This window comes from Tamandua tetradactyla, chromosome 24 (assembly GCF_023851605.1).
Source record: "Tamandua tetradactyla isolate mTamTet1 chromosome 24, mTamTet1.pri, whole genome shotgun sequence".
NCBI lineage: Eukaryota > Metazoa > Chordata > Mammalia > Pilosa > Myrmecophagidae > Tamandua > Tamandua tetradactyla.
In genome coordinates, this window is record NC_135350.1 from 28,681,625 (window position 1) to 28,690,701 (window position 9,077).

The 9,077-nt window shown below is 36.6% G+C and overlaps 1 non-coding gene across 1 annotated transcript; it reads right to left on the reverse strand.

Moving 5' to 3' along the window:
* Window positions 1–2,959: 2,959 nt before the first annotated feature.
* Window positions 2,960–3,096, reverse strand: LOC143668621 (small nucleolar RNA SNORA2/SNORA34 family). Its single transcript, XR_013168488.1, has one exon. It is a non-coding gene; the product is annotated as a small nucleolar RNA SNORA2/SNORA34 family (small nucleolar RNA).
* Between the last annotated feature and the right edge of the window lie 5,981 nt (window positions 3,097–9,077).

The window sequence follows — 9,077 nt, forward strand, 5'->3', positions numbered from 1 at the left end:
TTCCCCTTGAATCTACATTTGATGGCTGCTTGATCAATATCATGTGGTTGAATTATCCTATACCAGTTTCTGTGGCCTATGCTTGAGAAGTCTACACCTACCACCTTCTGTTCCTTGGGATACTTCCTCTTAGCTGTGATGAAGTGCAGGCCACAGGGAGAAGCTATTTGTAGGTGTTCTGACCCACACCCCAGCTCACAGGCAGTATCAGCTGCCAGACCTATAATTGAGATGGCCTGTCCAATTACCTAGTCCCAGCCACCATCTACCAGTAAAGGCATGAAAGAACCTGAAAGAGAATCACCTAGCTGAATCCAGTCAACTCCAGAACCATGAAGTATAATAATAAAATGTATTTTTATCATCCGCTAAGTTTTTGAGGCCACATTTTGCATAAGAATAGATATTCAGAGCAACAGTCTCCATATCTAGTAAGGCTTTTTAGTCCACTGTAAGGACACTGGCTTTGACCTTGAGCCAAATAGACAATGCTAAGTTTGAGCTGAAGATTGATTTGATTTGATTTGTACTATGAAAGGACCAATCCAAATGCTGATTTGATAATACACCATAAAGAATAGGAGTTGGCAGCAAAGAAATGAGACCACTGACATCACTGAGGTATGAGTTTACATTTTGGGGCCAAGGTGGTAGCAGTGAAGTGGGTGGGAACTGGACACATTTAGAATATATTTTAAAGTAGAGCTAACAAGTATCCTGAAAACACATATGTTGGAATAATTTCTATATGTACATTTTCTCCAGAGTCATCCTTATTCATGAACATTTTCCTCTTAGCACAGAGTGAGGTGCTTACCTATTTAAGCTTTTGGCTTAAATATCATTCTATTTACTGTTTAAAGGGAATAATATTGTTCAGGCACTTGTTCTTTCTATACATTCTATTTCATTATGTGGAATATATATCACCTGGTCATTCGTGGCAACTTTTACAGCTTTCTTTAAACTTCCACAAATCAGTATTCCCCTTTCTCTCTTTTCTTGAAGAAAGATAAAGAAGAAGAATGTACCAGATGCTACTTAGAATTCACCTAAAAGTTTTCAATTGATATCCCTTCATCTAGGAAGAGGTTTAATTAATGGCTACTGTGCTCACCGTTATACTGTGGAAAATTTTATTCCAGTAATCAGGATCATCTGATCTGATAATCTATCTAATGAAGGGCCTATGGCAAACCATGCACCCTTTGTAGATGATTCTACATTTATTGCCTTCTTGTATAATGATTATCTGGATACTTTATTTAAATATGCCTATGGATAAGCTAACTTAGATATCCATTTTTGGTGGTTCTAAGTGTGCTGTTTGTTTTATAAATAAAAATATTTAAAAAAAATAAAAAAATAAAAATAAAACAAACACAGTATGCCATTTCAATATGCATTAAAATTTAGCTTTCTTTCTGTGAATTCTTTGTTCCAAAGTTTAGAAAAGAATGAGTTTTGGCAAGGGTCCATGAGAACAGAAATAATGCAAAGTAATACAAAATAACAGAGAAAAGAAAGATTCTGAACTTCTGGGTATGAGTGTGTTTAGGGATGAAATTATGAGTGGCCAAAAAAAATTGCTATGTCCTAATGTTAACACTGAAGGATAAGCATCAGACTTGTGATATACACCTCTTCAAATGAGAGCACAATTTGTTTCACCCAGCCTGAGGTCCGGATCATTTTAAATTTTAAAGCACCATTTTAAAGAATTTTCAAGCACAATTTCCCAAGAAAGAAAACCACAAATCTCAATTTTGCTGCATGAGTTCTCAAAACACAACCATGAGACACCAAATCCTAGCCAAGTGGTAAAAGTGTCTTTCATAACTTGAGTTGGAAACCATGAATTATAAAAGATGGGAAAGTAAAAATTTTCTCTTTGACTTTACATTTAAAGGTGAGAATTACTAAATCAAAATTTCTATAAAAACATAAAAAAGGAAAATTTGATGCCTATTTACAACAGCTGCTGAACCATGTGCAACGTCATTTCCAAGGAGGTAAGAAATGAAGCATGAAAATACAGTGGAGGCATCACCAGAAAGCCACATGAAGAAACTTTTGAAATTATAACCTAATTAGGTCACAGGGAAGAGAATGCCTTGCCAAATGCAGGTCTTCATCTATCTTACTCTGAAATCTCATTTTATTTTCTTCTTTATTCAAATGAATTTATTGAAAATAAGCTTTGTAATATTTAATATCAATTAGGAAAAAGAAGTGAAGCACCTCATAGTGAAAAAATTGCTAGTTTTTGAGACCTTTCTCTGCCTCTAACATATAAATGTGGATGAGTCCTGACCTGTCAGGTCAATTTCCTCATGAGTTTAAATAGTTCTCTCCCATTCTCCCCCAACCCTCTATTGTTTTCTTTTAGGTTGTTTCATCATAGATAATGGTGGGGAAGGTATTGGCCCTGGCTTGTTCTTGCTTTGCACAAGTGCCCAGCATCTCTGCAGCCGCTGCCCACGACAATGCAGACCGTCCCCTTACTAGGGTGCAGCCTGTTCTCCAAGAGACGAAATGGAAAGGAGGGGGTAAAACAGGCCTCCTTTTCTCTCTCTGTTTTTTTTGTCCATTATTTCCCTATTAAGTAAACATAGTCCCATAACAGAATAAAGAAATATTATGATTATTTCAAAGGCAAATTGATAGGAGGAAAAGGATCCCATTTTTGGAAACAGGAGGTTTCTCACTATTGAATGAATCTTAAAATAGTTAGGGCTCTGACCCTACAATAAGGGACAGAACTCAAAGAAAGGTCACATCCAGAACTGTCCTACTATTTTGGATGGAAAACCCTTCCACAGTGGTAATCAGTAACAGCTAGGTTTCACTGCATTATAAGTCTAATGGAAAAGTTAAATCAAGTATCCCTATATTTTGTATTCCCAGCTTTTATTAAGACTACAACTAAATATTAGGTCATATCTATGACTGATTATTCAGATGTTTCTTTATAAAGAGTTGACCGTAACATTTCTAAAGTTCTACAATGGCAAATAAACCATAAGGAAACATATCTTTAGCCTCCTGCTTGAAACCAGCAGCTCCATCAAACTGCTGGGCTCAATTCGGAGCCAACTTCCCTCCCTCTTTGTCATCTAGTTCCTTCAAAAGACAAACAAACAAACAAGCAAAAAGCCCAAGACTGAAACACTGAGGTAGCAGGGCCAAAAGAGCTATTTTACAGAAGGAGTGGGGTACATTAAAAAGGAAATTATGACATAGGATGGCAAATGTCAACATTATGCATTATGCACTAAGTGATGTCTTTCACAGAATAAGTACTGCTCAAGGAGAAAGTACTGCTCAGAGGTGAATCTCCTTTCTTGGCCTGGCCTCCCAGCACTAGGTTTCTACTGGACAGTGGACATAGGGGCCCGGAAAGTGGATTTGGGCTGCAAGGCCCTTAAACAAGAAAGATGTGTCTTTCAGGACCTGTTGTTTTTGTGATAGTGTCATCCGCAGTCATGGCCATCTCTGCTTTCACTCCTCATTTTTTTTATGGCTACATTTGTTCAATTATCACATACACCCATATTACCCCAAGCAAGTTTTATTCATTCTGTCTTCCACATATTCATTCATTCTTTGGTCAAGTATTAAATGAGCCCATTCTCTGCTAAATTAATAGCAAAATACTCAATAATTTAAGCAACATGGTTTTAGATTGTGATTAATGCTCTTCATAGATTTAAAACGCAAATGAGTGAGAATTGCACTGGGAGGGTCCATCACAAATGGTCTCTCTGAGGAAATAAAGTCTGAGCTGAGACATTACCTATAAAATCAGGATAATAATTGTATCTACCTTGGAAGTTTTTGGTGGGGATTGAAATGAACTATTGTGTGCAAATGATTACCACTTCCTGGTCTATAGTTAGCACTAAATATTAACAGGCATTAGCCATATTACTTTTTTTCCAGTAGTCTACATAACAACCTGACAAGGTGGGTAGTGAAGATATTGACTTTATTTTATGGGTGAGGAAAATATGACTTGGAAAGGTTAAAAGACTTTTCTGTGCCCACACAACTAGGAAATGGTGGAGCCAAAATTCAAATCCCAGTCTTTTGACTCTTTTTTCAATGCGCTTTTCATCACATTCTCCCAAATCTCTCGGAAGCTGCATATCTTTATCTCTGTATATCCATCCACCTAGCCATTGCCCATTCATCTCCCTCTCTCTCTCTTCCTGTCTTCCTATCCACAAAGGAATGTATCCTACATTTCCTGTGTGATTTGCAGTAAGCCATTGAATAAAGAGACTCTATTACTTTCAAGTATAGATTTGGGAGACACAGGCAGATTCAGATTCCTAGCAAGCAGTTTTCCATAGATACTCCTTGATAGACCGCACTTCTTATTCTAAATGCCATTCTATATCGTTAGTTTCATGCATCACAGTGATGGTACATCACAGTTTCAGGTACTGGTGTAACTATTTAATTCTGTTCCTTTGCCTCAGTTAAGCAAACTCAGTGTTTTCATAAAATAATTTCTTACAAATTGATTTTAACATTATGATCCCAAATAAACCCCAAAGAAGGCAAAAATAGCCTTCTCATTCTGTATATGTGTACAGAATTGGATTTCAGCCTTTCATTAAGTTACATGAAACAATTTGTGGGTTTGATAAATAATTTAGTTTTAAAATAAGATAACTCAGTTCCACTCTGATTCTGTAATACAATACTCAGAAATGTATTATAAAGTAATAATCTGCAATGTATACAATGATTTATGCACATAAATATTATTTGTAATTGTGAAAATGATTATAAATGGAATATTTAATAATAAACAAATGGTTAAATATATTAGAGTATGTTTTGCAGCCCCTAAAAATGTTTTATGAGGCTTTTTTTAAAGTGAAAAAACTGATTATAAATTTATACAACTAAAATAAAATTCTTTATATATGTGTGTCTCTGTCAAACTATATTTACATATATATATATATATATATAATGGTTATTATCTCTGGGTGAAAATAGTGTGGGTGATTTTATTTTGCTTCTTTGAACTGTCTGGAGTTAAATTAAAAATATTTTACACTATTTTTATACTAATTAAAAGTAAACAATTAGCCCACAAGTAAACATAAAAGGAGAGGAAATAAACTTAGGTTGTCAGGTATCAGAAAATAAAACTTAACGTACAAAATGGATTGTGTGGCATGAAGGCCCTTGAGTTTCTCTCCCTCGGCAGCTCTTCCGACAAGACCTGATGTGACAGCAAGATAGTGAGAACAAACGTGCTGACACCCACCTACCAGGGGCCAGACCAGATACCCATGAGAATGAAGCCATGATCTGCACCAGCCTGGTAGCTCTGGGTGATGCCTGCAGCCTCATGTCACCCCCACCCCTCTTGGCAAGGTTTTTCCTTTAAAACCACAGCTGTCAGAAAGAAAGTTGGAGCCATTTTTCCTTTCTCTTTCACTAGCAAGTTCTACTGGCTCCCACGTGCCTGCTCTACCTTTGCTCTCTGTTTCTTTCTCGCAATAAAACCCTTAAGCTTTAATTCACTGTCTCATGTGGAATCCTTTAAGGACCCCTTGCCTAACAAGGTATCCTGTTCCATGTGGTAAGTTTAAGTGGTCTGTTTTGTGGCATATGATCTTACCTTTCCAATGCTCAGTACTTCAAAAATAATAAAATAAGAAAAACATGGCAATGTAACTTAACCCATTCCATTCACTATCAAACATGAAAAGTTTAATTTGGGAGAATAATACCAAAAAAAAAAAAATACAATTTCTCAGTTGCAGTTTGTACCCATAGATCCTCATATCATGAAACTTCTCTAGAATTGAGGAGAAGTTTGTGTGACTGTCGGGGGTTGAATGGTGTACCCCACAAACTCTTAATCTGCATTCCGATGGGTACGAACCCATGTGTAAATAGGTCCTGTTGAAGCTGTTTATTTTGTGAAGATGTGGCCAAATTGAATCAGTGTGAGGCTTAGTCTTTGTGATTGCATGCCTTATAAGGAGAGGAAATCAGAGGTCAAAGAAATCCACAGAAGGACGACACGTGATTTAGGCAGAAATGCAGACTAAAGAGCTTCCGGGATTGTGGCAAGCTAGCACCAGCTTGCTACAGATTTCAAACCTGTCAAAACATTGGTGTTGAATTTCTAACCTTCAAACCATGAGACAAGAAATACTTGTTATTTAAGACAACCCATTGTGTAGAATTTGTCATAAACAGCTCTGGCGAACTAAGACAGTGATTATCCTCGTGATGTTCTCCTGCCTAGAATGCTCTTGAATCTCCTCTCCCATTAACTCAGACTTACCTTCAAGGACCAGCCAAGTTGAAACTTTCCAACTATAAGAAGTTTCTCAGATTCCCCAGCCCAAAGTAATCTTTCCTTTCTCATATTCAGCCCATGCTACATTCACATAATCAAAAGGCATGGGGCTCCACTGAAGCCCTTGACTCCATCTTGTCTGTTTTCCATTCATTGTCTTCATTTGTTCAGATTTACCAGTAGGTCCTTGTCTTTAATGTACATCCATGTTGAGTCCTCTCACCACATGTACTTTCAGCAAGTTCTCCTGCTTCTCATCTGTCTTCCTAGCCAGGCAGACAAGAGCTGTCTCCAGTCCTTCCTTCCTCAAGTCCAGGCCACCAAGCTTCAGCCCTCAGACATAACTGAACCTGTATCAACAAAGTTCACCTATAACCTTCTCATTCTCAAATCCAATAGGCAATTTTCAGTATTTATGTTATCTCAGCATTGTAAATGATATTATAGGCTAGTACTCCCGTGTGAAAACCTTTTCCTTTGGTGGCCACTCACTCTGTCCTTATTCTCTTCCTTCTTCTCAGACTGTTGTGTATCAATCTTCTTTCTTGGATCCTCTGCCATTTCCTTCTCCTCAGGATTATGTTTTTGATTTCCTTTCTTGTCTTCAGTTTATCTCATATCTTTTTTCTGGGTGATTTCATCGGCTTCCAGGACTTGGACTAGAATTAACATGAGAATGACTCTCAAATAGGTAGGCAAGAACGCAATTTCCCTCCTGAGGTCTATAGTCACATCTCTCTATCCTATGAATGTGTATATTTAAAATTTCCACAGGTGCATGAAATAACATTTTAAATCTGACATAATGAAAAACTACTCCAACCCTACAACAACAACAAGCACTTGACCACCTTTCTGTATTCCTTTCTATAGTCAGTGGCATCACAATCCAACTAATTCCTGAGCAAGAATCCTTGAATTATTGCCAATTTCTCCCACTGCTTTCCTCTTGCCCCCATAAAATCAGTTAAGTATTCATTATCTTTTAGCCAGATCCTTGCAATAACCCTGTAATACATCTTCCTGTCTCTAATCCACTCCTGTTTAATTCTCTTCCATGATAAAGTTAGGGTGTGTTCTAATGTTTATAATTTATTTTTGCTTCTCCTTAGAAAGGAGAAGAATGGAGCCCTTAGGATAAAGTCCAAGCTCCTTAGGAAGGCTCTGGAGAACTTCCTTGGTTGAAATCTCTATACCTCTATAAAGGTCATTGGGTTTAGCTTTGGTTTATGGCTAGGGACTGCCCTACTATTTTCTATATTTTTTCTACCTTCTCTTTTAATCTTTGCTTTCAGTGCCTTCTGTTCTCCAAGCAAACCGTGCTTTGTTCTGTCCACCTGAAATTCACCTCCTGCCGTGATATGACTTTCTGTAAAGTCCTTTTCAGAAACTACTTTACCCTGAAATCTTTCCAGAAACCCCTACCCAGAAAGAACTAGTGACCCTCAGCTGTTTCTGAGCATGATCTTTATCAAAATAAATCAGATATATATGTATAAATTTACTACATTAGCTTTTTTTTCGCATGGGCAGACACTGGGAATCAAACCCGGATCTGCAGTATGACAGGCGAGGATTCTGCCACTGAGCCGCCGTCACACCCACTATATTTGCTTTTATTACTGAAAAGGTGAAACTGTCTTTCCAACATAATTATAACATTATGAAGATAGCCTGATTTTTTTTTTTGAATTCTTTATAGGATTTAGTAGGATGATGACCTGTAGGTTGTGCTCAGTGAATATTTAATGTATAAGATTCGAAGACCAGAAGTTCCTTTAATGGATCACATGAGTCTGCCTCACCATTATGCAGTTAAATTTCCTATATTTTAGTAAGTACCTATATAAACAAATAAAGGTCATTGAGTTTTGCTGTTGGTTTATGGCTTGAGATTTCCCTGCTGTTTTCACGTTACAAGCCTTAAGAGAGATGAGCTTAGGAAGTCTTTTTATTTTTTTTCAAAAGGAAAACAAATATACATTGTATCTTATGGGGCTTTTGAGACTAGTGATTTTTATTTCAAAATATATGGTTAACCTCAGACAAAATGATGAAGTTGGTGGTTTGCTTTAAGGACATGCTGACCCTGCTCTATTCTTTCTTTTTCTTCCTCCTTCCACTTACAGCTCCAAGTACATGATATTCCCCAGGGCTTCTCCTGAAAGCACAACTCTGAAAATTCTTTCAGGTTACTATCCTGTCTTGAAACTCTTATTCTCTCACTCTGTAATCACAAGTTGATCTGATTTGATAGACTAAATAGTTTTAGGTATAGAAGATTATAAAAATTTGATATGTTGCCAGTCACAGGTCATTTAAATTAAAAAATAAATCTCTGAAGATAAAAAAGCATTCTTTTTTTTTGGTTTAAGCATCTTACATTTTGTACATATCTAGTTGTCTTCTTAAAGGAATGTACTTTAGTACATCATGTTAATAGTAAAAAGCCAAGTAAGATGGCTAAACCTCAACCTAACATTTTAATATCCTTTGGAAAAGGCAAGCTAGAAAGTCAGTCACTTTAAACACATTCAAGAGTAGTGTTCCAAAATAAAATAACTAGGAAGCTGCTACAATTTAAAGCAGGAGAGAAAAAAAAAACAAAAAAAAACCACCTTGGCCTTTTTACATGTTCTAGCAAATTATACTTTCGTTTAACAGAAAACAATGACATTGATACAAAAAATGTTCTGCTTTTAAAATTTCTGAACTTCAATACAAATTAAAATAAAACAGTAGT